The following is a 26,120-nucleotide window of genomic DNA, read 5'->3' as shown; positions in this document are numbered from 1 at the left end:
ACCCATTTGTGGGATAATTAGGTAAGAATTTTCTAAACATGGCATAGTTTAGCTAAAATCTTACTTAGATAGTTTAGCTGCATTACGCCCCATGGCTGTGCATCTTTTTATGACTTTGTGGGTTTGTCCAAAGTATGAGATGGAGATCTGGATGCCCTGACGGTTAATGATCTATTCCAAGTCTCAGTTTAGGCACCAGGCTTGCTCTCCTCAGCAATCCTCTCCAATCCTCACACACCCAGAGCTGTGATTTTTTTTTCCCATCAGTTAACGCCCATGGTACTTACATGCATTCCTCTCTGTGGCACTTTTTGTTTTTCCTCTTGTTGGGGCTGAGCCTTGATATGTTTATTTCCTTTTCTCCATTAGAAGGTAAATTCCTAGAAGGCCCTTATGTGTCTTGATTAGAGCTGAGGATATACCATGACCATAATAAGCACTAAATAAAGGTTTGTTAAATAAACGTTTAGACCAAGTCTAACTTTTAAATTTGGTATGAATCTGCTTAATTTGGCAAATTCCATGGCCACCTATAAGATAGGTAGTGATAATAGATCTGTATACTGAGGATTTCCCTGGTATCTACTACTGAAAGTATTCTGGAGAGAAATTTAAAGGAGCTGGATTATATCTATGATTTCAGTAGCAACTTCATAAATTTAGGCAATGCCAATTAGTTTATCTGTTTCATCTATAAGCACAAAAATAGCTGTGTTTTTCAAGAGGTAAGAGTTCTGATTGCTGGATTCTAAATGAGGATTGAGGGAAGGATGATTTTTCTAAGTTGTTGTAAGGAAAGCAATGGTAATGATGCAACCCATCATTTGTTTTAGAGAGACCATAATAAACAGGCAAATACAACTATTTTGTCCCATGCATACAAGCATGGATATAAATTATGAGATTTGCAGATATCTATAGAGTAGTCCCTAAAGCAGAACCAACCAAAGCAGAAAGAAAACCTTTTCCCAAGCTAATGCAAAATCTCATAGTAAGTAGAATTTCATCCCTTTATCCTACTGAGAATGTTGTTATTAATGTAATTTAAAGGTAATTAAAAATACATTTGGTTTATTGTTGCTTTCCCTTCAAAATCTTCACTCTTTCTTTTCTCTGAAAAAGTCCTGCTGAGTCGGTTTGATCTTCCAAAACAAACAATGTTCGTTAATTTACAAAATTTCGGGCAAATTTGTTGATTATGGAGAGATGATGGTATTGGAAATTAACACAGAGCCAAGTAACAACAGGATTGTCTTGTGGTTTTATATTCTGTAACGTTTGTTCTGCTGCAACTCTTGGAGAGGACAAGAAGCAACTGGCACTCACAGTAAACCTCTTTTTTCTCAGTGAGGAAAGCAATTCATTACCAGATGTATGGCCTTGGCTTTACTGCTTTGTATACTTGTCAATTGCCACCTTAATGGAAACGGCAAAAACAAATGCTTTCATAGAGTCCATGAACCCTTAGAATTAGCGCATGCCCATCGACCACAAGATTCTCCAATGGTAGATGTTATGGTTGGAAACATTAAAATGGAAGGAGAAAGGAAACATGAACCCTCCAGATTTGGAGAATGAATTAGGCAAAGAGAGCACTACATGAATTATTTTGTTTTATCAGCTAGTTATTTTATTATTATTATTATTATTTTTTTTTTTTTTTTGAGACGCAATCTTGCTCTCTCACCCAGGCTGGAGTGCAGTGGTGCGATCTCCACTCACGGCAACCTCCACCTCCTGAGTTCAAGCGATTATCCTAACTCAGCCTCCTCAGTAGCTGGGATTATAGGTGCCTGCCACCACACCCGGATAATTTTCTGTATTTTTAATAGAGGAGCGGTTTCACCGTGTTAGCCAGGATGGTCTCAATGTCCTGACCTTGTGACCCACCCGCCTCGGCCTCCCAAAGTGCTGGGATTATAGGTATGAACCATTGTGCCCTGCCCAGTAATTTTAATTTAATCCCTGGTGTCTTTTTATGCAGGAATAACCACCTATAGGTTTACTTCCTAAATATAGCAAATTCATATTTTAAAATGACTTCATATAAATATAAAAAAAATTCATGCATTATTTTATAAATGTAAATTAAAAAGTAACCCATAAGACCACCACCAGTTATAACTATGAATCTCTTCATGTGATTTTCTTTTATCTTGATTTATTAACATTTGAAATAAGTTCATGCCATATATGAAATTATAAGCCTTGCATTTTTTATGCTCTCTATATTATTTTTTCATGCCATTTTATGGTTTTCAAAATCTCAAACTTTAAGTATTCTAATATATGGTTAAATCATTTCTTTTTCTCAGTGGGCATGTAGGTGATTTCTTTTTAATTAGCTATTACAAATAATTGATGATTTTCAAGACAAATTTTTGTTGTATGTAAGTATACATGGGTGTGAGTTGTCTTCTTTTTTTTTTTTTTTTTTCGAGATGGAGTCTCGCTCTGTCTCCCAGGCTGGATTGCAATGGCACAATCTCACTGCAAGCTCTGCCTTCTGTGTTCACGCCATTCTCCTGCCTCAGCCTCCCTAGTACCTGGGACTACAGGCACCCGCCACCACGCCTGGCTAATTTGTTGTATTTTTAGTAGAGACGGGGTTTCACCGTGTTAGCCAGGATGGTCTCGATCTCCTGACCTCGTGATCCGCCCACCTTGGCCTCCCAAAGTGCTGGGATTACAGGCCTGAGCCATCACGCCCAGCAGGGTGTGAGTTGTATTCTTAAGGCAAATCCATGGGGACAAAATACTGGACTGAAGCTTAGGGACTATTTTAAAAATTGCTAGGTCAAGTTTAGGGTCTGTATCAAGAAACCTATTATAAAATGCCAAATGCATTTTCAAATAGATTTCACCAATTTATATTCTCATTGATATTATACCAGAGTGCCTATTTAACTAATTACATGAGCATTGTACCTTATCACTTTTAATCTTTGCTAAGATTGTGACAGAATAGTAAAATCTAATTCTTTTTTTTTTTTGAGACAGAGTCTCACTCTGTGGCCTGGGCTGGAGTGCAGTGGTGCAATCTCGGCTCACCGCAAGCTCTGCCTCCCGGGTTCACGCCATTCTCCTGCCTCAGCCTCCCGAGTAGCTGGAACTACAGGGGCCCGCCACCACGCTCTGCTAATTTTTTGTATATTTAGTAGAGATGGGGTTTCACCATGTTAGCCAAGATGGTCTCGATCTCCTGACCCTGTGACCCACCCACCTCGGCCTCCCAAAGTGCTGGGATTACAGGTGTAAGCCACCGCGCCTGGCCAGTATTACCTAATTTTTTAAACTTTGTGGCCAAGGAAAGTGGCTCATACCTGTAATCCTACCACTTTCGGAGGCCAAGGTGAGCAGATTGCTTAAGCTCAGGAGTCAGAGACCAGCCTGGGGAACATGGTGAAACTCCATCTCTACAAAAAATACAAAACAATTAGCCAGGTATGGTGGTACATGCCTGTAGTCTCAGGTACTTTGGGAGGCTGAGGCAGGAGGATCATTTGAACCCAGTAGTTTTGAAGCTGCAGTGAGCCAAGATCATGCCAGTCCACTCCAGCCTGGGTGACAAAGTGAGACTTTGTCTCAAAAACAAAACCAAAAAGATGTATAACTTAATTTTTATGAAGTTGAACACTTTGATGTGTTTTCCTTTCCATTATTTATGTTGTAGATAAATTTTTGTCTCTTACATAGCTTTCTACCATGTCTGGTTTGCATAAAAATTACAAAACAAGGCTGGATGCGGTGGCTCCAGTAATTCCAGTGCTGTAATTCCAGCACTTTGGGAGGCCGAGGCGGGCGGATCATGAGGTCAGGAGATCGAGACCATCCTGGCTAACACGGTGAAACCCCATCTCTACTAAAAAAAAAAAAAAAAAAAAAAAAATTACAAAAAATTAGCCGGACGTGGTGGCGGGTGCCTATAGTCCCAGCTACTCAGGAGACTGAGGCAGGAGGTGGCGTGAACCCGGTAGGCAGAGCTTGCAGTGAGCAGAGATTGCACCACTGCATGCCAGCCTGAGCAACAGATTGAGACTCCATCTCAAAACAAAACAAAACAAAACTCTAGAAATGTACTTTTGCTTTGTGCATTGGGCTGCTTTCTAATACCTGTGAATTAATCCCTCCTATCCTGGGTAATCACAATGGCAACCCTGTTCCTGTGACTCCCTTGGGTGATCTCTGTGTTATTTTAGGGAGAGGTTTAGTTTACCACTCTACTGAGTTGTCAGGCTCCGCTATTTTAGGTGCTGGGCTATAATCCTTCTCCAGAGGGCTGCCTTTTGAATCAGGGGCACCATCAGCCACTGGTATGTGAGCATTTTCATTAACGATGCTAAAGAGATCAGAAGAAGAAAGTTGGTGGGGAAAAAGCACACCCACACGCACAAACCAAAACCAAAATGTGCAGACCCATTTGTGATAGATTGTCCCTTCAATGACATGCTCTAAATTTACCGAACTTTAACCTCTCTGTTCCTCAGCTTCCTCATCTGTGTAATAAGGATGATATGAATTCCTACTTCACTGACTTATATAATGGTTTCTAAACTTAAAAACATAGTATTGGATACTGTCTTAGTTGAGTTCAACCAGAAACAGATTCTGAAGGTGGGATTCTGGTATAAGTCATTTATTTGCAATACAACCCCTGAAAATAAAGTTTGGAGAATGGGGAAGTTAGGGATGGAAAGTCAGCCAATGTTACGGAGCCATCGGAGCCATTCACCACTGGGGATGACTGAAGCTTCATCTCACTGGGAGAGTGTAGGAGTCAGTGTAGGGCACACTTCTGAGTTATCCTATATGAGGGATGTATTCATATAACCTCTTTTTGGCCATTGGTCGAGGACTGCTACAGTGAGTGTTAATTCACCTGCATGTACTGCCTGACTCTGTTATCACTGAAGGGGGAGGGAGACTCTTGCAACTAGAGAAGAGCCACAGAGAGCAGTAGGGCTATTAATAGGATATAAGTGGATATTGTATATTGTATAATCAAAAGCAATATAGCTTTTGATTTCAATTCTATTCATCAGGCATTGTTACCAGACACAGGGAAAGGTACCGGGGATATAATGACTGAGACATGGGCTCTGAACTCAAGTCGCTCATAGTTTTGTTTTTACAAACAGAGGAGTAAGCCAACATTGTGGTAAGTGCACACTGTTTCAAATGCAAAAACAGGATGTGATGAAAATTCATAGGAAGAGCAATCATGAGAATTCATGCCGGAAAATATGCCTATTTAGTGTGCGGTTTGGGAAGGATGGTTCCAAGAGAGATGTCCCTTGAGCTTCTTCTTTGAGGTTTGAGGAGTAGGTGATAGCCTTACAGAGAAGGAAGAGGTGGATATCTCATGGGGAAAAAGAAATATGTGTGTGTGTTTGTGTGTAGATCCACATATACATATACGTATATATTATATAGAGAGGAAGAGTGCAAAAGGATGGAATAGTGAAATAACATGGCTTATTCTGCTATTTACATGTAACCCTATATACTTGGAAGGAAGCATTCATTTGGGCAAGTGGCTAATTGTTGAATCTAAAGATCCATGCTGGTGCCAGGACCTTATGAAGGAAGTTAAGGGATTTTGAATCTATCTTGAAAGCCCTTGGGAGTCATTAAAAGACTCTACACAGTAAGATCTTCAAGTGACATTTGGAAGGTACTTTTGGAAATGCAACCCTGGAAGCACAGAGACCAGTTCAGAGGCTACTGTAAAAATTTTGGCAAAAAAAAAAAAAAAAAGGAAGCCCCGGAGGCAGAATGGATTTAAGTAATAGTAAACAGGTGGAATGAAAAGGAAGTGAGTGAGATGGCGCAGCCCTGGGTGATTTTTAGAACTTCAGACTAGACAACTGACTTCGTACTCCTGCAGCTCGTCCACACGGGGTGCTGGAGACAGAGTTGGCTGGTTTTGAGGGGAGAGGACTGGGACATGTAATAGGGCAGGATGTTGCTTATTTATCTTTCTTTAGGATCCACCATTCCTTCCCTCATTCTTCTTCTGTTAATGCCTAGTTTAGTTTTCAGTCTACATAGAGAATTTTTACTTTTCTTGCCAAACCCATATTGTTAAATCCCCAGAGCGTAGTGAGGAACTCAGAGAGGGAACTTCATGCCTGCCACTTGGGTTCATGTGTAGACTGACAGGAAGAGCAAATGTTTTAGAATAGGGTTGGCTTATAGCTGTTACAGAAAAAATATGACTTGGTTCTGTGTTCTCAGCAGTACCACATTCTACCAGTAGGACTTTGGAATGGGTCCTTCACTACCTGGAAAGATTATTGTGAGAAATGAATGATTTATGGAGTAAGAATCCTCCTGGTAAACCACTAAGGACCGTGTAAATCTAAAATCAATTAATCTGTAAACTAGAGAAAGAAATTAGGCCAAAACCCAGCACTATTCTGACCAAAGAAGTCAAGACCAGGCAGTGAGTTCCTTTACTTAGGAGCTGGGGATAGAGTATAAATAAATGGGGCTTTGGGTTTGTGGGAAAAGGTGATAATAAAGATAAAGGCAACAATGAATGGCTTAGAACGGAAGAAGAACCGTCACAATTGATCATTACAATTAGGAGCCATTTCTTTGGCAAAAAATAAGGAAAACCCAAGAGGGAATAAGAAGAATGATGTAATCAGGCTGGCAGCCCCGTGTCTTCCACTCCCCCACAAGTCTGGCTCCGACTGCTGTCAGCCACACCACCTACATCTTCTCAGCAGTGTATCCTAGATTTGCACCCTGACAGCTACCCCCGACCCCCTACGCAAAAATTATCTTTTGATCAGTGACAGTGGCCATTTGTTTGAGGCTGGGAGGTTTCCAGTGCCATGCTCATTTTGGAATGGTTGAAATGGTTGTCTTTTCATGAGTAAGCAGAGGAAGAAGATTATGATGTAGGTGGTTAACTGGTTCCTAATGTACCTGTAAAACTCGTGCATAGAAAGCTCAGCAGAAGGACAGCAATCCTGCTGAAGTTGGCTGTCAGATATCTAATTAGGTGGGAGGGTGATTAGCAGGCTCTGCTGTAAGTGGGTTGATTTTAGGACATCATTGGGCAGAACAGTATCTGATCAGCATGGAGTTAAAGAAATCTGAAGAGCAAAATGACAAGACTGGAATTAGAAACATGCAGATATTTTCAAAACCTTTCCGTATAGAACCAGGAGAATAGGGATATTTCACATTGCCCTAGGAGCTTGAGCTTGAGATTACAACCACGGCATTGCTCTTTTGAAAGAGCTGTGGAAATAAACATTGTCAGGCAATGTTTTCTAGTTGAAAGCAAAAACAACCACCTGTGACTGTTTTCACTGAAGGGGAATGTATGTGCAGGATAACTGGTGTTCACAGAATCGCCGTGGGTCCCAGTGAAGGAATGACCGGTGGCCAAGGCTGCACCAGAGGACTGAAAAATAGGAAACTTAACAAGTCAGGTTGCTGTTTAGCAAATGCCCAAACGCCGAATGTTTGTTCCATTCTTATGTTTCTCAAAGTTCAAAGTCCTGAGCTCATATATCCCACTGACTAAGCATTGGTTACAGTCTCACTCTCTGACTCCGCATAGTGGAAGGACAAGGATTTTGGCCCCTTTAGTTCCGACCCCTGCTTTTAACCATCCTATTCATGATATTTTTTTTAGTGATAGAGAGGTTAATTTCCTGAAAGGAAACTTGAATGTTGGGAAGGAATAATGAGTTTTGAGTTGCATACACAAGCACACATACAGTACACACACACAGGCGAATTTCCAATGTGGGAATGGTATGGAGGTTTTGGGAGAACCCAACCACAAAAGCTGATGTTTTTATGATGAGATTGTAAAATATTAAGATTTTAGGACAAGGAGAAGTGAATAGAAAAGGTACATCTTTTTTAAATGTAGGACATACATTAAGGATAAACTGAAAAGATAGAGGATCATAAACAGCAACAGCAAATTGATCATGGACAATAAATTCTAAAAACCTTTGTCATATCTGGACCAATGCACATAAATTAAACAGTTTTGGGGGCCGGGTATGGTGGCTTATGCCTGTAATCGCAGCACTTTGGGAGGCTGAGGCAGGAGGATTGCTTGAGCCTAGTGAACTATGATGACACCACTGCACTCCAGCCTGGGCAACAGAGCAAGACCCTGCCTTTAAAAAACAAACAAAAACAGTATTTGGGTCATAGATTATGGAAATAGAGTGAGTAATGTGTAAGAACATCTGAACTTGTGACCTTGAGTCATTTCATCTCTCCCTATGAACTCTAACACTGAGCTTCAGTTATATAAACTGTTAATATTTGTAATATGTTATGGGTTTGTGCTTTAGTTGGGGAAAGTTTCCAGGGAGAGTGGATCTAGTGTGTTTTCAAAGTTCATTTTAATCTGTTTTGTAAAAAAATGTAAAACACATATAACCTAAAATTAAGCATCTTAATTTCATCTTATCTATTTCTAATTGTACAATTCACTAGTGTTACATATATTCACAATGTTTTGAAGCAGATCTTCAAAAAATTTTCATCTTGTAAATTTCAAACTCTGTATACATTAAGCAACTGTGTTTTCTCCCCTATCCCCATCCCCCTGGTAGCCACTGTTCTACTTTTCGTTGTTGTTTTTTTTGTTTGTTTTTTTGTTTGTTTGTTTGTTTTTTGTTTTTTTTGAGACGAAGACTCATTCTGTCACCCAGGCTGGAGTGCAGTGGCATGATCTCGGCTCACTGCAACCCCAGCCTCCTGGGTTCAAGCAATTCTCGTACCTCAGCCTCCCGAGTAGCTAGGATTACAGGCACCTGCCACCACACTGAGCTAATTTTTGTATTTTTAGTAGAGATGAGGTTTCACCATGTTGGTCAGGCTGGTCTCAAACTCCTGACCTCAGGTGATCCCACCCACCTTGGCCTCCCAAAGTGCTGGAATTAGAGGCTTGAGCCACTGCACCTGGCCTCTACTTTTTCATTTCTATGAGTTTAACTACTTTAGATACCTCATAGAAGTAGAATCACACAGTGTTTGTCTTTCTATAACTGGTTTATTTCACTTAGCATAATGTCCCCAAGTTCCATCTATGTTCTAACATGTTTCAGAATTTTCTTCATTTTTAAGGCTAAGTATTATATGTGTGTAGGCATATGTGTGTGTGTATATATATATGTTTGTGTACATATATATGTATGATAACATTTTGTCCATTAATCAGTGAGCAGTTGGGTTGCTATTGTTGGCTATTGTGAATAGTGTTGTTATAAACATGGGTGTGCAAATATCCCTTTGAGACCTGGTTTGGACATACACCTAAGAGGGGGATTACTGGATCAAATGGCAATTCTATTTTTAATTTTTAAAGGAACCTCCATACCATTTTCCATAGTGGTTGTACCATTTTGTAATCCCACCAACATTATGCAAGTGTTCCAGTTTTCCACATCCTCTCCAATTTATTATTATTATTATTATTATCATCATCATCATTATTATTATTGAGACAGAGTCTCTGGAAGACTCTGTCTCCCAGGCTGGAGTGCAGTGGTACAATCTCAGCTCACTGCAACCTCTGCCTCCCAGGTTCAAGTGATTCATCTGCCTCAGCCTCCCGAGTAGCTAGGACTACAGGTGCACACCACCATGCCTGGCTAGTTTTTGTGTGTTTAGTAGAGATGGGGTTTCACCATGTTTGTCAGGCTGGTCTTGAACTCCTGACTTCAGGTGATCTGCCCACCTCGGCCTCCCAAAGTGCTGGGATTATAGGCATGAGCCACTGCACCTGGTCATCTCCAATTTATTTTTACCTTTTAAACAAAACCTAAAAGTCACAGGTCATGCACAGAATTAATGAGGGTCTAGGGTAAGTGAGGACCTCTAACACGGCTGTTTAATATCATTTCCTGAGAATTCCAGATGTTTCAAAACCCCTGCTACAAAGGGAAGGGACAGAGAAAGCACAAAACGGACTTGAGGAAGGTGAGCAGGAAATCATCTAACTTTGAGGTCTTAACACTGATCTGACAAATGAAGTAGGGTGAGTACAGTATGAAAGCTTGACCAGGCCAAATTTACCTGGTTTTCTTCATCAGGAATTCTCCCAGTTGACATCTGGTTTATATCAATCATGAAAAAAGCTAATAGGTTGGGGTACTTACAAAAAAAGACTCATGTAATCCTCTCAAATGTCAAATAAGATATGTACTCTCATTATCCCCATTCCATCAGTTGAGAAAGCCAAGGCTTGTGACAAAACTGTTTACTCAAGATTATATTGAGTGTTTCTGAACTAGCCAGAACTCTTGGCTTTCTTCTAGAACTTAGGCTCCTTGACAATGTCAGTAATGTGATAAAATAACAAGCCTTTCTTTTATTTTACCTGCTTAGAAAGGCTGTTTTTCTGGTATTACATGTACCTAAAGCTAAGTATAACTTTGGTTGAAACTCATGAGCATCTGCTTTTCTTAGTGGAAACTGTCAGATTGATGGCTCCCTCAGTTCCTCATCTTCCTTCATTGGCTACACAGGTTTATTTCACATAGCACTTGTAACTCTACCATGGAGGTCTCCAGTATTTCTGCTGTCAGTCTTGGGGCTTATTTTTGTATATCTACTTCTTTTAGGACCTGCCTGAGATCACCAGATCTCATTTAATAAAGATGGTCTCTCCAGCCCTTATAATTCCTTTAGACTGCTGTCAACATTGATTGGAACTAATGTCTTAAAAAGAAAAAAAAAAAAGTTTTCTACCCAGAACATGTAACAGCAATCTTTTCCCCTTATCTCCACCAAAGAGGCCTTTCTATTCTCCCTACACACACACACACACACGCATGCACACATGCCCCGCTAACTTGCTACATGCTGACGGATTTTCCCAATTTGCTCTTCATTAAGTTACATCAACTGTGGAAATAAAATGTCACATGATCAAATGTTATTAGATAAAAATGAATTTGCCACCTGCTGCTTCCACCCACCCCTCTGGGAGAGAAAAGGAATTGAATTTGCTGAAAAATCCTCCTAATTTGTGTGTTTTTTTTTTCTTTTAAGAAGCTCCATATGTCAGGGAGAGAGCCACAGCTGTAGTAAGTAGCTGAAAGTCCATCTCTGTTATTAATGAAAAACTTCTGTGCAAATAAAAAGCTCCATTTTATAAGATAAACTTCCTGTTTACTTGCAAACTCATGTTTTAATATCAGGACTGATGATGTATTCAACCTCATGCTGCTGGCCCGAAGAGCTGGAGAGATAATTATCCATTTTTGAAGGCTATGAAGTATTGAATAAAAATGTTTAGTTTGTCATTTGAGCTGAACTCCACTCTTTCTCCTATTTTTTTTTTTCCACTTGCATTTTTTTTTCCTGTGAATCTTCTACAAAAGAAAAAAGGAAATTACCTTTCCTGGTGCACTGAAATGATCTGCAATAATCTTCTAATAATTTTTTTGCATGCAACATGTGGCAACATCATGTTTTAATTTGAAAGCTATTTAGAGATGTTTATAATTTTCAGTGTGTAAAATTATACTGCATTGATTTATTTCATCATTAACTTATTTATTCCATAATTATTGCATGTAATATATGCCAGGCATTGTGCTAGGTGCAGATAATACATGAATTATCAGAAGTATGTAGCCCCTGCCTTCAGGGAGCTTATAGGCTAATAGGGAAAAAACAATAAAAAATAAATATAGTTAAATGTATGTGTTGTTATAAAATCTGAGCTAACCTAAATGTTTTAGATCAAAACAAATGTTTCTCATTCCTTTTGTTGGCTCCATCCATTATTATTTTTGAAAGTATTTATTGAAGGTGACCAAAAACCCTATGCTTTGGTGATGATAGGGGAATGGCAATTGATAAAAGTTTTCAAGGCTAGGTGCGGTGGCTCACACCTGTATTCCCAGCACTTTGGGAGGCTGAGGTGGGTGGATCACCTGAGGTCAGGAGTTTGAGACCAGCCTGGCCAACATGGTGAAATCCCATCTCTACTTAAAAAAAAAGTACAAAAAACTAGCTGGGCGTGGTGGCAGGCACATGTAATCCCAGCTACTCGGGAGGCTGAGGCAGGAGAATTGCTTGAACCAGGGAGGCGGAGGTGGCAGTGACCTGAGATCATGCCATTGCACTCTAGTCTGGGCAGAAAAAGCAAAACTCCATCTCAAGAAAAAAAAAAAAAATGCTTTCAAAATGCCCCCTTTTTTTCCTGTGATTTTATTGAGTGAGTTTTAGACACTATAAAAAAATACAGTTAAAGTTTTTCATTTGAAATGTGTAGTTCTTAGATAATCTATTTTGGTAAATGGAGTTTAATTTATCTGGAGACATGTAAAGGTTAGAAGGCTGGAGACTTGACTTCTTTATTTGGCCAATAATCCTACACACTATGAACTCTGGCAGGGTTGAACTATCCTCATTTATATTTATTTCTTGCATAAAGAAGACTCCATGAAAAATTGTGAAATAAGTAGAATGAGTGCATAAATGAATGAATAAATGGGTGGATAAATCATGGAGTCTTGATAAAGTCCCAATATATTTATGTACAACTTTGTTATTCAAATTTAAAGCTTTGAACTGTGAAAAAAATTTGGTAAGTGCCTGCACTTGTGAAATGTGCTAGGTGTTCTGTGGAGCATAAAAACTACACAGTCGCTGAGCTTTCCGGTTAATATGCTGTGATGGAAGGCATTGTCCAGAGACTATTTGAAGTAGGTAAATAACCACATCTGTTTAAACTAAGTCAAACTCCAGGTGACTTAGAATAAAAGGTTGTTTACGAATAAGAGAAGTAGATTGCAGTTGCAATCCTATTTGAACTGTTGTTTAACTCTAGGGTCACCAAGGAGTGTTGGTGACTTGTTGACACATGTTCCCATTTGATTTGCCTTCAAGGGAAATCTTGGTCCATTTCATTCAATTTCACATCTGCAGATCAGCCTGGTAGCAAACTCATGTAGGTTATAAAATGCCAGGAACCTTTGCTCTGACACATGGAGAAGGCTTTGTGTGAAGCATATTCAGGGTCACATGCAAATGTAGTCTGGCATAGAATGTTACATTTGGAGTGAATTGGTCAGAATTAAGGCCATTTTGCTGCTTACCCCATTGAGAACACTGTGGTAGTAGAAGGAATGGTTTACCTCCTGCTCCCCAACCCTGGACCCTCACACAAAATGAAAGAACAGTACATTGCTTAAGTGGTTTAGGCATGTGAGTAGATTGTCAAAACTACAGACCTATTAATTCTCCTGTATGGCTTTAATAAAGGAAAAATGGATTAGTTTAGTTGAAGCCCTAAATTAAGACAAAAATCTTCTTTGATGTTGATTCCCTTTGGTCTGTTTTCATCTTTATTCTTTGTAATTTTCAAAGAGGACTGTTATACTCAGTTTAAAGAGGATCCCTGGCAGGGCGCCATGGCTCATGCCTGTAATCTCAGTGACTTAGAAGGCCAAAGTAGGAGGATCACTTGAGCCCAGGAATTCGAGGTTATAGTGAGCTATGGTGATGCCACTGCACTTCAGCCAGGGCAACAGAGCAAGGTCTTGTCTCAAAAAAACAAAGAATTCCAATTGAAACTTCTGATTATTTTGTTGTCTTGATATAGGTCAAGAGAGCAGGAAACTCAAATCTGTCCATTCATTCATATATTTGATACCTACTTGATACTTACTGTACAAGAGGCATTTTCATACATTCTGATCACTCTATCAACTTTTTGCTAACTTATTCATCTAAAAATATCTTTTCTTTAGATTTCTAAGGGGCCACCGGTTATTAGCACAATTTACAGGTGCACTATGAAAACAGCTTCCTATCACCTCCAGACCAATCATCAACTTAATTAATTTAATCAAGCACTCCAGTGTGACACTTCATCCTAATTAATAATATCTGTTTGTTAGCACTTTTAGGACCTAGATATTTTTGCTATGTAAAGTAATAAGGGAACCATATTGCTTTCCTGTTCTTGAAGGCCTGGGGGTTACTCAAGTACAGGATAAATTCAGAAGATATGTTCCACTAAGAATGAGTCAGAGAAGAAAATGTATCATAAAGACTACTAGAGAAATTATCCTTGAATCAGGAACACATGTTGAGTGCTGCTCTTTTTGCTGGAGCTGTCATGGTTACTATAAAGTAGAATCGATGCTCTGAACTCTGCTTCATTGGATTATTTATTCAATTCCTATTGAGATGTGGTCTCAAGCTTTTACTTTTAGCATGATTTTCCAGAAAAAAAAAAAATATGTATATAAATGTAAAACCACAAATGGTGCCAATAACTGACATTCTACTTTGGTTCATAGAGGTACAAACAGGGCCAGCATTAGGGCTCTCTACATCATAAACCAACAGTGGATTTGTTAATTTCAGAACTTCTGATAACTTAAGAATTGAGAAGAGTCCCTTGTGTTTCTATTCAGCATTCTCCCCTAGTAGCCCACTGATTTATTTGACCCATTTGTGTTCCTTTGTCTTCCTAAGATGTCATTTAGAGAAGTTTTCTCATCACTAATGCCTCTCAGGGCTGATTTTACATACTCATCGCCAGCGATCACATTTTAATTACACAGACCTTTGTTTTGTTTTCTCCTTTTTAATAAGGCTTCACTGAGGAAATTTTCCCCTTTCTAGGTATAATCAGGTTGTCAGATCAATTAAGGTAATTGATGGCAGGCTTATCGCATTCCTTAATCAAGAGTGTAGCCATTTTATTAGAGGAAAACAATTCCTAGATTATTTAGAGATAGAAAAAAAGGTTCAATCTGTGTAAATGGTGAGTGGGGAGAGGGAGAGAAAGACAACCTGAAATCTCAGAGCTCCAAGTGAGAAAGGGAAATGCGAGGGAAATAGCCAAGGGTTTTCAATCACTAACGAAGAATAGTGCACAAAATTAATTGTGCATCAGAATCACCTTGAGTGATTATTTAAAATGCAGACTTCTGCTCGCCATCCCAGTAACTTTAGTAGGTATGTGGTAGAACCCAGAAGTCTGTATTTTTACAAACACCCCAGATAATTTACCCTTAGTTTGTTCCATTGCCTGCTGCACTTCGAGAAACAGTAGTGAAAAGTCATCAGAAGAGCAGGATGTCCTAATATCAAGCTGGGTCTAGGGAAGTGCTTTTTTTTTTTAATTTTTAATTTTTAATTTTTTTGAGACTCAGTATTGTTCTGTCGCCCAGGCTGGAGTGCAGTGGCGCTATCTCGGCTCATTGAAAGCTCCGCCTCCTGGGTTCACGCCATTCTCCTGCCTCAGCCTCCCGAGTACCTGGGACTACAGGCGCCTGCCACCACGCCCGGCTAATTTTTTGTGTGTGTTTTTAGTAGAGACAGGGTTTCACCTGTATTAGCCGGGATGGTCTTGATCTGACCTCGTGATCCACCTGCCTCGGCCTCCCAAAGTGCTGGGATTACAGGTGTGAGCCACCGTGCCCGGCCAGGAAGTGCTTTTTGTACCTTAATGGACACACACATTACCTGGGGCTCTCTTTTCTTATGGATGGTGTATGGTGTATGGTGTGAGTCTATACTCCTAACGCGCTCCTGGGTGACGCCATTGTTGCTGGGCAGTGGGACACATTTGGGGTGGTAAAGCCCTATAACTGCTGTGTGTTTTTCTTGGTTCCTTGGTGCTGTGCTGAAAAGAGAGTTGGCAGGGGCAGTGGCTGGGTTGTCTGTCCATTAGGGTACTAAGTGTCTTGAGGCAAGGATATTGGGCTTTCTGCCAAGCTTCTGGCTGCCTGGGGAACCAGAGAAGAGGATGCTTAACCTAGTATCTCAAAAAGTAACAACTTGCCTTTCCCCATGTTTCTCTGAAACTATAGAAAATTGTTTCTAATTTCTGAATACTTTTGAGTAAAGACAAGTATTCTTTCTACAAAAAATTTTACCTCCTATTGAAAAACAGTATTTATTGGAATGACCTTGATGTTTTTCACATCTTTATTCCCAGTACTTTTTTGTGTCACATAAACCTTTCTAAAACCGCACTTGTGATTTTAAATACTTTCACATTTTACAGATGCTTTCACATCTGTGGTTAATTAGTTTATCCAGTGTAAGCTCTGTTCCATTTCTGCAGTGGCTGGCACAATGTTTGGAGCAAGGTCTAGGACATAGATTCTGCTACTCTTACCAGCTTACAATCTATTTGAGGATATAAGATATCATTTCATGCTTTGCATTGTTGGTTATATTTATCTTTTGACATGCAAGTAGGATATTCAGTCCAGTCGGAGAGTAGGTTATTTCCATTTGAGATGGTCGTCGAAGTGACACTTAAATTGGTCATGGAATGGAAACTTGTGAAGCCAACAAGGCACATTATTACTACCCTCATTTTATGTAATGTAACCAAGGCTAATTGATTTCCCACTAGTAAAACCAGGATTGAAGACTTTCATTCAAGAAATATTTATGGTCATCTATGGTTTCCAGGTACTTAGCAAAATACTGACCCTACTTTTGTGGTAAATAGGGCTGTCTTAGTTCTTTTGCTTATGTTGATGATAGTCTTGATATTTTCTTCTTTTCCAGTGCTGTTTCTACCATGAAAAATTTTTTAAAGGCACTAACCTCCATAATGTACAGGCACCAGTACCTTCCAATTGTTGAGCAGCCTCGGTCAGTTTGATCTTACTAAGGAGACTATGAAGTTAGAAGGCCTGAGACTTAACTTCTGTATTTGGCCAATGATATTTTACTTTTTTTTTCTTTTCCATCTATTCTATAAACTGTCTACTACCTCAAACCAGCTTCTGAAGAATGGAAGAATAGTTTGTGTTCCATATTTTTCTATAAAAACCCAAAGAACATTCTCAGATTCTATTTCACTTATCTGTATGACACCATGGATCGCAGAGAGGAGCCAGCACTATCCCCATTTATATAGTTGGCAAGACTAAGGCCCAAGGAGTTGGGAATTGGGAATTTGCTTCATGTTACACATTAAGTCAATGATAGAGGCAAGAGTAAAAACCTGTCCAGGTGAGCATGCAGTTTGCAGCTTTGTCTATGTAACCACTCCATCTTTAGTTAGAGTGTATGTGTATGCAACAGAAAGAATACAGAATATGACGTATATCAATATGTTGCCCATATGTTAGAAAACAATGCATTTGTAATGAAAAATAATAGTCATGTAGACATTATAGAATGTAGTTTAAGAAAGCAAATCTCCAAAGTCTTTAATACTAGATCCTTTTAAGAGTGATTCTGTAACTGTTAGACCATGAGTATGTTTTAAGTTAATTATTTGTCTTACTGCTAATAATTACCACTTATTAAAAAAGCTATTTTCTAAGCACTATATATGTGCTTCTTTATTGGGAGGTTATATTTATTTATCTATTTTTGAGATGGAGTCTTGCTCCATCGTGTAGGCTGGAGTACAGTGATGTGATCTCGGCTCACTGCAACCTCTGCCTCCTGGGTTGAAATGATTCTCCTGCCTCAGCCTCCCAAGGTTATATTTAAATTTATAGTCTCTGTGCCAAAGTAATAACATTTTTCATTTTCTGATAACTCTCTAATCCATCTAAGATTACTGAATGTCAGGCAAGATTTTGCCATCTTGCTCTCTGTTTTTTCACCCAAGATATTATAAAGATGATGTGAATTATTGCTAAATTCAAATAGTGATATTATTTCAAAATAGTATTCATTAACATATTTTAAATGTCATTTTCATTTTAATGTATCAACAGTTGCTTAGTTTTAACAATTCGTTGAATGTTATTACATGTATTGAAATAGGCACAATTATGGCCAGTTGTTAAACAATATATTAATGTTAATTAGTAATAATATATTAATAGTGTCTCATGTGACTGATGTGTGCTTTCATTGGTACTCTGTTGGTGTTTGTGAATCTGTTGGTGAGACTTGTTATAACTGATATTTCTACTCTGTTTCAGAAGCCATCAACTCTCATTTATGAAGTCCATTATATTTTCAAGGTCACAGTCTCTAGGTCCCTGGTCATCTTTTTCTAAACATTCTCTGCTTAGTGCCTGGCATAGTCCTGGGCACATGATAACTTAATAAATAACTGCTGGTTGCTGAAGACAACTACTCTAGCCTTTGCTTTGCTCAGTTATTTGTATCATCTAATACATTTGAGCTTCCATATTACACTTTCACAGTAGAAACTTCCACTTATATCTGTCTGAATTTTATGTCATTATAGGGTCTGGTTTCTAGAAAGAGAATGGATCTGCTGCATAATTTTTCTGTATGCATGAATGTTGGTACATTTAGTTTACTTCTAATGAATGATACCTGCAGAGTAGGTATTCAGAATCTTTAATAACATCCATCTCTCTTCCTTCTTTCATGACCAGCCTGGTAAGGTTGAGTTGCAATGAGCTGAACAGATCGATAGTAATCACAGGGTACTTGGAAAAGACAGCCTCCTCTGTAATCTTGGGACAGCTTAGTTAGCGTTGTCACTCAACCCAAGATGACAGACTGTGTGTGTGTGTGTGTGTGATGTTTGATTCAAAGAATTACTAAGAAAAAATCCACAAAAAAAATGTAGAAAATAATTCACCATGGTGTATTAGTCCATTTTTTGCTGCTGATAAAACATACTCGAGACTGGGTAATCAATACAGAAAAAGACAGTTTTGGGTTTTGTTGTTGTTATTGTAGTTGTTTTGAAACGGAGTCTCACTCTTGTCGCCCAGGCTGGAGTGCAGTGCTGTGATCTCGGCTCACTGCAACCTCCACCTCCCAGGTTCAAGCAATTCTCCTGCCTCAGCCTCCTGAGTAGCTGGGATTACAGGTGCCTGCCACCACACCAGGCTAATTTTTGTACTTTTAGTAGAGATGGGGTTTTGCCATGTTGACCAGGCTGGTCTGGAACTCCTGGCCTCAGATGATCCGCCCGCCTCGGCCTCCCAGAGTGCCGGGATTACAGGAGTGAGCCAATGCACCTGGCCAAGAAAAAGAGGTTTAATGGACTCACAGTTCCACATGGCTAGAGAGGCCTCACAATCATGGGGGAAGGTGAAAGGCACGTCTTATGTGGTGACAGGCAAAAAGGGAATGAGAGCCAAGCAAAACCCCTTTCCTCTTATAAAGCCGTCAGTTCTCATGAGACTTACTCACTACCACGAGAACAGTATGGGGGAAACCATTCCCATCATTCAATTAATCTCCCACCTGGTCCCTCCCATAAGACATGGGAATTATAGGAGCTACAATTCAAGATGAGATTTGGGTGGGGACACAGCCAAACCATATCACATGGCTACCATTACCTTTTCTTCCACTATGTCAGAAGATAAGCATGAAAATTATACAGTAAGCATCCTTGCTTCCCCTACTCTGAGGCTGCGTGTTCCTTCACTGTCCTCCAGATAGCCTTGTTAGTTGCTCACATTTCCTGCAACAATGAAAGAAGCGTTCTGTAAGACCTGCCAAATCTCTTTCCTTTGCGGCTGACTTCATGGGCAAAAACCATTTTTAGATATTTGGCCATGAATTCTTTTCTTCAGACTAAATTTTGAAGCACTCAATAATTGAGATCCAAAAGGAAGAAAAACCAGAACATTCAGTTCTATTTGATCTGAGGGCAACTAGAGGAAATTGAAAATCAATTTTTTTTTTTTTACTTTTCTTCAGTTTCCCCCCCACCCAACATTCTCCTTAAAAACTTTATTATATTTCTAATAAAAAATAATACATATGGTTGAAAATAAGAAAATACAGAGAAGCAAGAGGAAAAAAAAGTATATGATTGTCGTAGCTCTTAGTCTCTATTTATCTGTCTAAATTGGCTATTTACAATATCCTTCTTGTTTTATAAAGCCTTCCACAGAAATTCTAAACAACATAGCTTTTCTACTATCTAAAATCATAGACTGTCTTCAGTATAACAAGGGATTCATGATTTTATCAAGCTTTATCCTTGATGATTACATGTTAATTTCTAATTGCTCAGGTGCTTTGTATCCCAGTGAAACTCATAAACTTCAGTAAAGGTTTAGGCCCTGCCCTGACTTCTTTCCTCAGTAGTAGATGTTCACATACTTATACCATTGAACTGATTTTGAGGATCCAGTAAGACAGTGTTTTATTTTATTTTCTCATTGCCACCATGAGATAGATCACTTTTTAGTAAGAAAAAATATTCTAACTCTTAGATAAATAAATATTCAGGTCTTCTTTTAAAAACTTCTCAATTATGATGTTTTTTTGGGCAGGGTGGCAGTTTTCCTAATTGACAACCACTGGTGATATTCAACATTGAAAGTGTCCATGCTGCAGACAAGTGGAGGAAAATTTAATTTGTCTGGTATGGGCTTTAACTGACAAATGTTAGAAATTGACCTTTTCAATGGAAATTTACTTGGAAGTTCTAAGTGAAGCTCTGCTTTGAGCTAAATTTGTCACCAAGACATGATTAAATTCTCTTAAATGTAGATCAATTGCACATATTATTAATGGGAATTGAAATCTCCCTAAATGGTATCTATAAATTTAAAAGAAAAAAAAATAGAATGTGAAGGTTAAGGTGCCTCATCTGCTGAGTGGGAAAGCGTTTCCAGAATATAAGACAAAAGACAATCTTTGATGCTTCCAGAGAAAGGTGGTTATAGCTTAGATAATCTTACATTATCTCAGCACTCTATTTGAGGGGAAGTTGTTTTTTCCACCACAGGCTTTGGCTAGATCATTCAAAATCTTATAAAAAGGAATTTAATGCTTAAATTTTCATATCACTGGAATCCAAGAGCCTTAGCTCTCACAGCACATTGTAAGAGTGACATGAATATAGTTCAAATGAGAGAAAGAAAGAAGGAGAGAGGAAAAGAGGAAATAAGAGAGGACAGAGTAAGTTTTTACAACTTTTCTAAATGCTAAGTAGTTTTACAGAATTAGGGAGAGGAAGCAAGGTTGTAGATGTATATTATGGCTTGAGATATGACTTGTGTTCTCAGCAAAAAAATAAATAAATAAATAACAATCTAGTGGCTCAGAACTCCAGCTATGGATGCATTATGAATTTTGAGCAACTCTGTACTGGACTGCAGATGCCAACATATAAAAATAGTGAACAAGCCAGGTTCTTCCTGCTGTGACACTGTATGAAAGGTCAACTTACCTGTGCAGGATCAGAAACATTATCGTTTTCTTTTTCCTGGTGAGTCAGAGAAGCTTAAGTCAAAGAAATGAGTAGAGCTGGCAATAGATATACAACTAGGACCATTGGTTAATATATTTGCAGGCCAGATGCGGTGGCTCATGTCTGTAATCCCCGCACTCTGGGAGGCTGAGGTGGGCGGATCAGGAGGTCAGGAGATCGAGACCATCCTGGCTAACGTGGTGAAACCCCTTCTCTACTAAGAATATAACAACAAAATTAGCCGGCTGGCAGGTGCCTGTAGTCCCAGCTACGCAGGAGGCTGAGGCGGGAAAATGGCGTGAACCCAGGAGGCAGAACTTGTAGTGAGCCAAGATCGTGTGGCTGCACTCCAGCCTGGGCGATAGAGTGAGACTCAGTCTCAAAAAAAAAAAAAAAAAATAGGGTCAACAACAGCCAAATTCTGCCTACCACTTGATTATAAATACAGTTTTATTGGAGCACAGCTGCACCTATCTGTTTACATATTGTCCATATTCTAATGGGAGAGTTGAAAAATTGCAAATGAGACTCTATGACCCACAAAGCCAAGAATATGTAGTGCCTGGACCTTTACAGAAAAAAGTTTGCCAGATGTTGACCTAGACCAAGCTTGTCCAACTCACAACCCAGAACAGTTTTGAATGCAGCCCAACACAAATTCATAAACTTTCTTAAAACATGAGAGTTTTTGGTGATTTTTTTTTTTTTTTTTTTTTTTTTTTTTTTTTTAGCTCATCAGCTATCGTTAGTGTTAGTGTATTTTATGTGTGGCCCAAGACAATTCTTCTTCGTCCAATGTGACCCAGGGAAGCCAAAAGATTGGACACCCCTGGTAGATCATATTCCCAATAGTATGCTCAGATTCACAGCATAATGGTAGAACCAGGGGAATTGCAGTTCATTCTCCAAGTATCTTGGGTGAAGCTGGGAATGACAACTAAATAACTCAGAAGCAACTGTACTAAATCCAGAGGCAGAGAACTTAGGTATTTATTGCCTCTCTGGAGCATCTGAAAGAGGTAGTAACTTAGATTTCACTTTAGCTAAGCTTGCCCTCAGAGATCCTAGGGAACAACCAACCAACTTCTATTCATTTCTGTGCCCACAGTATTTTGCAGGGCCTATGGCATACAATAGAATGTTCAGTACATGTTGGTTGAATAAATACAAGCATATCAAAGGGGGATTGTTACCATAATTATTACCAATTCCCAGGAGATAAATAGGATACTGGGTAAGAAATCTATTCTAAAAATGGTGGCTTAGTAAGGTGGCAACAAATTTGAATCTTCTCAGCTTTTGCTGTTAAGCCCATTGGTCTCTAGCGACATTAGCTGTCTCATTTTAATTTCTTCTCTACTTCATGAATACATGTTGTAGATAGATAATAGGTTCGAGTTTTATTAGGTGGGATTTGAAGAAGGCATTTCTGGTATAAATGATGTTACTGGAACAAATGACTAAGAGATGTTAATGAATTTCCTTTTCTGGCCTTTAAAACATAATGGGATGCAAGCTTTTTTCTCTGAAAAGGTTAAAGACCAGGAGTGGGACTAGTCAATTTGGAATATATTTATCACCTTTGGAGCTTTTGTTTCTAACAGAGAGCAGACAAAAGAATAGATATTTATTAAATAGCTATAGTTTGCCAAACTGACAATAGTTATTTTAATCTTCAACACTTACTTAAGGATTAGGCACTGCTGTTCCTATTTTGCAGAGGAGGACACAAAAAGATAGAGAAATTCCTTGTGTAGTTACCTTGTGAGTGAACAAGTAAGGATGTTAATGAAGGTCTAGCCGTCCCTAAAGCCCAAAGTCATTTTACTGGACCGCATAGCCTTTCTGTTCAAAAGTCATTGCTCCTCTTTATCATGTCTTTTGAGTAGATTTATTCTGCTTTTTTTTTTTTTTTTTTTTTTGAGAGTCTTGCTCTGTCGCCCAGGCTGGAGTGCAGTGGTGCAATCTCAGCTCACCAGAAGCTCCACCTCCCAGGTTCACGCCATTCTCCTGAGTAGCTGGGACTACAGGGGCCCACTACCATGCCCAGCTAATTTTTTTGTATTTTTAGTAGAGACGGGTGTTTCACCGTGTCAACCAGGATGGTCTTGATCTCCCAACCTCATGACCACCTGCCTCAGCCTCCCAAAGTGTTGGGATTACAGGCGTGAGCCACCGCACCCAGCTTATTGTGCTTTTGAAACTGGGCCTACTGCTTGTTTCTTAGGGTAGTAGCTGAGTTTGCACAAACAGGTATATTGATATTCTTGTTCCATTTCTCTTCTACTTCATTGTTTGTTAGGTTATTTTTAGCCTATTTGTTTATCCTATGGAGTTTCAAACACTCTTCATATAATTCCCTTACCTAAACCTTTTCTCGAAGTAGACTATACTAATTCTAGGAAGCTTATTGAACTATATATAGATTTCTGAGCACTTCCAGGACCTGTTGGCTTAGAAGCTTTGGGAAAGAAACCCATGAATCTGAATTTTTAACAGACTGCATCCTTCTCCCCGCTTCATAAATGTCAGACTGTCCTTTAGATAATTGGCCCTTTAGTGTCCTTCAGAGACATATTTAGGAACTCTTCAACTGAAAAATTTTGTTTTCCTAAGTATGTTCTAGGTATTTTTTCTTTTAACACAAAAAAGATGATTTTATAGTTTTTTAGCACCAAAGCTAGTCTTTATTTCATAGTATCTTTAAATGTAATAAGACTGAGGTGCAACAATTCTTTTTATGCCTTTGACTATCAGGAAGAACAGAGCATGCTTATTCAACAAGTAAAATGGAACTCTCATACCTAAAGACTTCATTTTGAACTATTACTGGAGCCTGATCAATATCTGTCCCAGGTACCAAATAATGATACTGTGAACACTTTGCATTCCAGCCACCTTAGCCACCAACCACCTTGTGCTGTCATTATTAGCTTTATCAGAACTAATATCTCACATGAAACTATATTAGGTTTCTATTGCTTACTAACAAATTACCATAAATTTAACATCTTAAAAGTGTATCCGTGTATTACCTCACACAATTCTGCAGATCAGAAGTCCAGATGAGCTCAGCTTGCTCACTGCTTAGGGTTTCACAAGGCTGATGTTAAGGTATCAGCTGGCTGGACTCCCATCTGGAGCTCTGGGGAGGCATTCTCTTCTGTGCTCATTCCGATTATTGGCACATCCAGGTCCTAAGGCTGTAGGTCTGAGTTCACTGTGCCTTTGCTGACTGACAGCTAAGGCTTGTTCTCTGCTCCTGCGCACCACCCACAGCTCTCCTCACTCGGCCCTCTCCATCTTCAGCAATGGCAGGAGCTGTCCTTCTCACACTTTAAATCTCTCTTTTTCTTCTGCCTTTAGGAGCACATGAGATTATATCAGGTCTGCCTGGATAATCTAGGATAATCTCCTGATTTTAAGGACAACTGATCAGTAACCACACTTACATCTACAAAGTCCCTTTTGTCATGTCATCTTAACATATTCATTAGGGAAGAACATCTTCAGGGGAGGAGGAGGAGGGAAAATTCTGCCTAGTTACACTCACCTACACATGTGATTAAAAATAACCAAATAATCCCCTAATTGTAATACAATGTAGAGATAAAAGGAGTGTAATATATAATAACTGAATGGATTAAAAATGTATTTTAGAATGTGAGTGTTTAGACATTACACTGCCAAAAGTAATAAAGTTGTCAGAAGAGCTGTGACAACTGATACAAGTGAGTTGGGTTGGCAAGTTCCGTGAGCAGTATGGTCATCAGTTATGTGACTTTCTTTGTTGTTTGTTTTTGTTTTTGTTTTTTTTTTGAGACGGAGCCTCGCTCTGTCGCCCAGGCTGGAGTGCAGTGGCCGGATCTCAGCTCACTGCAAGCTCCACCTGTCAGGTTCACGCTGTTCTCCTGCCTCAGCCTCCTAGTAGCCAGGACTACAGGCACCCGCCACCACGCCCGGCTAATTTTTTGTATTTTTAGTAGAGATGGGGTTTCACCATGTTAGCCAGGATGATCTTGATCTCCTGACCTCGTGATCCACCCGCCTCGGCTTCCCAAAGTGCTGGGATAGTTATGTGACTTTCATAAATGACTTGCTCACCATTGCTCACTCTTGATAAGTTATCAATGAATTTTTTTTTTTTTTTTGACGGAGTCTCACTCTGTCGCCCAGGCTGGAGTGCAGTGGCGTCATCTTGGTTCACTGTATGCTCTGCTTCCCGGGTTCACACCATTCTCCTGCCTCAGCCTCCTGAGTAGTTGGGACTACAGGTGCCCGCCACCATGCCCGGCTAATTTTTTTTTTTTTTTTTTTTTTGTATTTTTGGTAGAGACAGGGTTTCACCGTGTTAGCCAGGATGTTCTCGATCTCCTGACCTTGTGATCTGCCAGCCTCAGCCTCCCAAAGTGCTGGGGTTACAGGTATGAGCCACTGTGCCCAGGGAAATTTTTGAAAAAAGAATACAAGTATTACCTCACTTTCATGGGAGTCACATTCTGTAAATATTAGTATATGTAAAAAATGCAAAAAACCTGAAGAATTTTATATGTAAAATTACATATAAATTTTACACAAAATTACACAAAAAGCTAGAGGGACATATAAAAATTATGTGTGATGACATCAACTTCCTGTCTTAGTCCATTCAGGCTGCTATAAAAAAACATATATATATATACATACACTAGGTAGTTTATAAAAAGCAAATTTATTTCTCAGTTTTGGAGGCTGGGAAGTTTAAGATCACGGCACTGGCAGATTTGGTGTCTGGCAAAGGCTCCTTTTGGGGTTCATAGATGATGTCCTCACATGGCAGAAAGGGGCAAGGCAGCCGCTTAATAAGGGTGTTAATCCCAGTAATGAGGTCTCTGCTCTTATAACCTAATCACCTCCCCAAGGCCTCCAGCTCCTGATACCATTATATTGGTAATTAGGTTTCAACATATGAATTTTAGAGGGAACACAAACATTCAGAACATAGCAT

General features: G+C 39.3%; 1 protein-coding gene and 1 long non-coding RNA gene across 9 annotated transcripts in view; one reads left to right on the top strand and one right to left on the bottom strand.

The window, feature by feature from the left end:
- The window catches only part of SORCS1 (sortilin related VPS10 domain containing receptor 1), a 591,779-nt gene that overhangs the window by 256,555 nt on the left and 309,104 nt on the right, over positions 1-26,120 (top strand). The window lies entirely within an intron of this gene.
- LOC123566858 (uncharacterized) lies at positions 18,537-24,488 on the bottom strand. The gene is made up of 3 exons (XR_006689527.2): positions 24,169-24,488; positions 19,266-19,390; positions 18,537-18,938 (listed from the first exon to the last, which is right to left on the bottom strand). It is a non-coding gene; the product is annotated as an uncharacterized lncRNA (long non-coding RNA).

The sequence above is a fragment of the Macaca fascicularis genome, chromosome 9 (genome assembly GCF_037993035.2).
Source record: "Macaca fascicularis isolate 582-1 chromosome 9, T2T-MFA8v1.1".
Lineage (NCBI taxonomy): Eukaryota > Metazoa > Chordata > Mammalia > Primates > Cercopithecidae > Macaca > Macaca fascicularis.
Note: the sequence above shows the minus strand (reverse complement) of the source record. Positions and strands in the feature narration are given on the sequence as shown.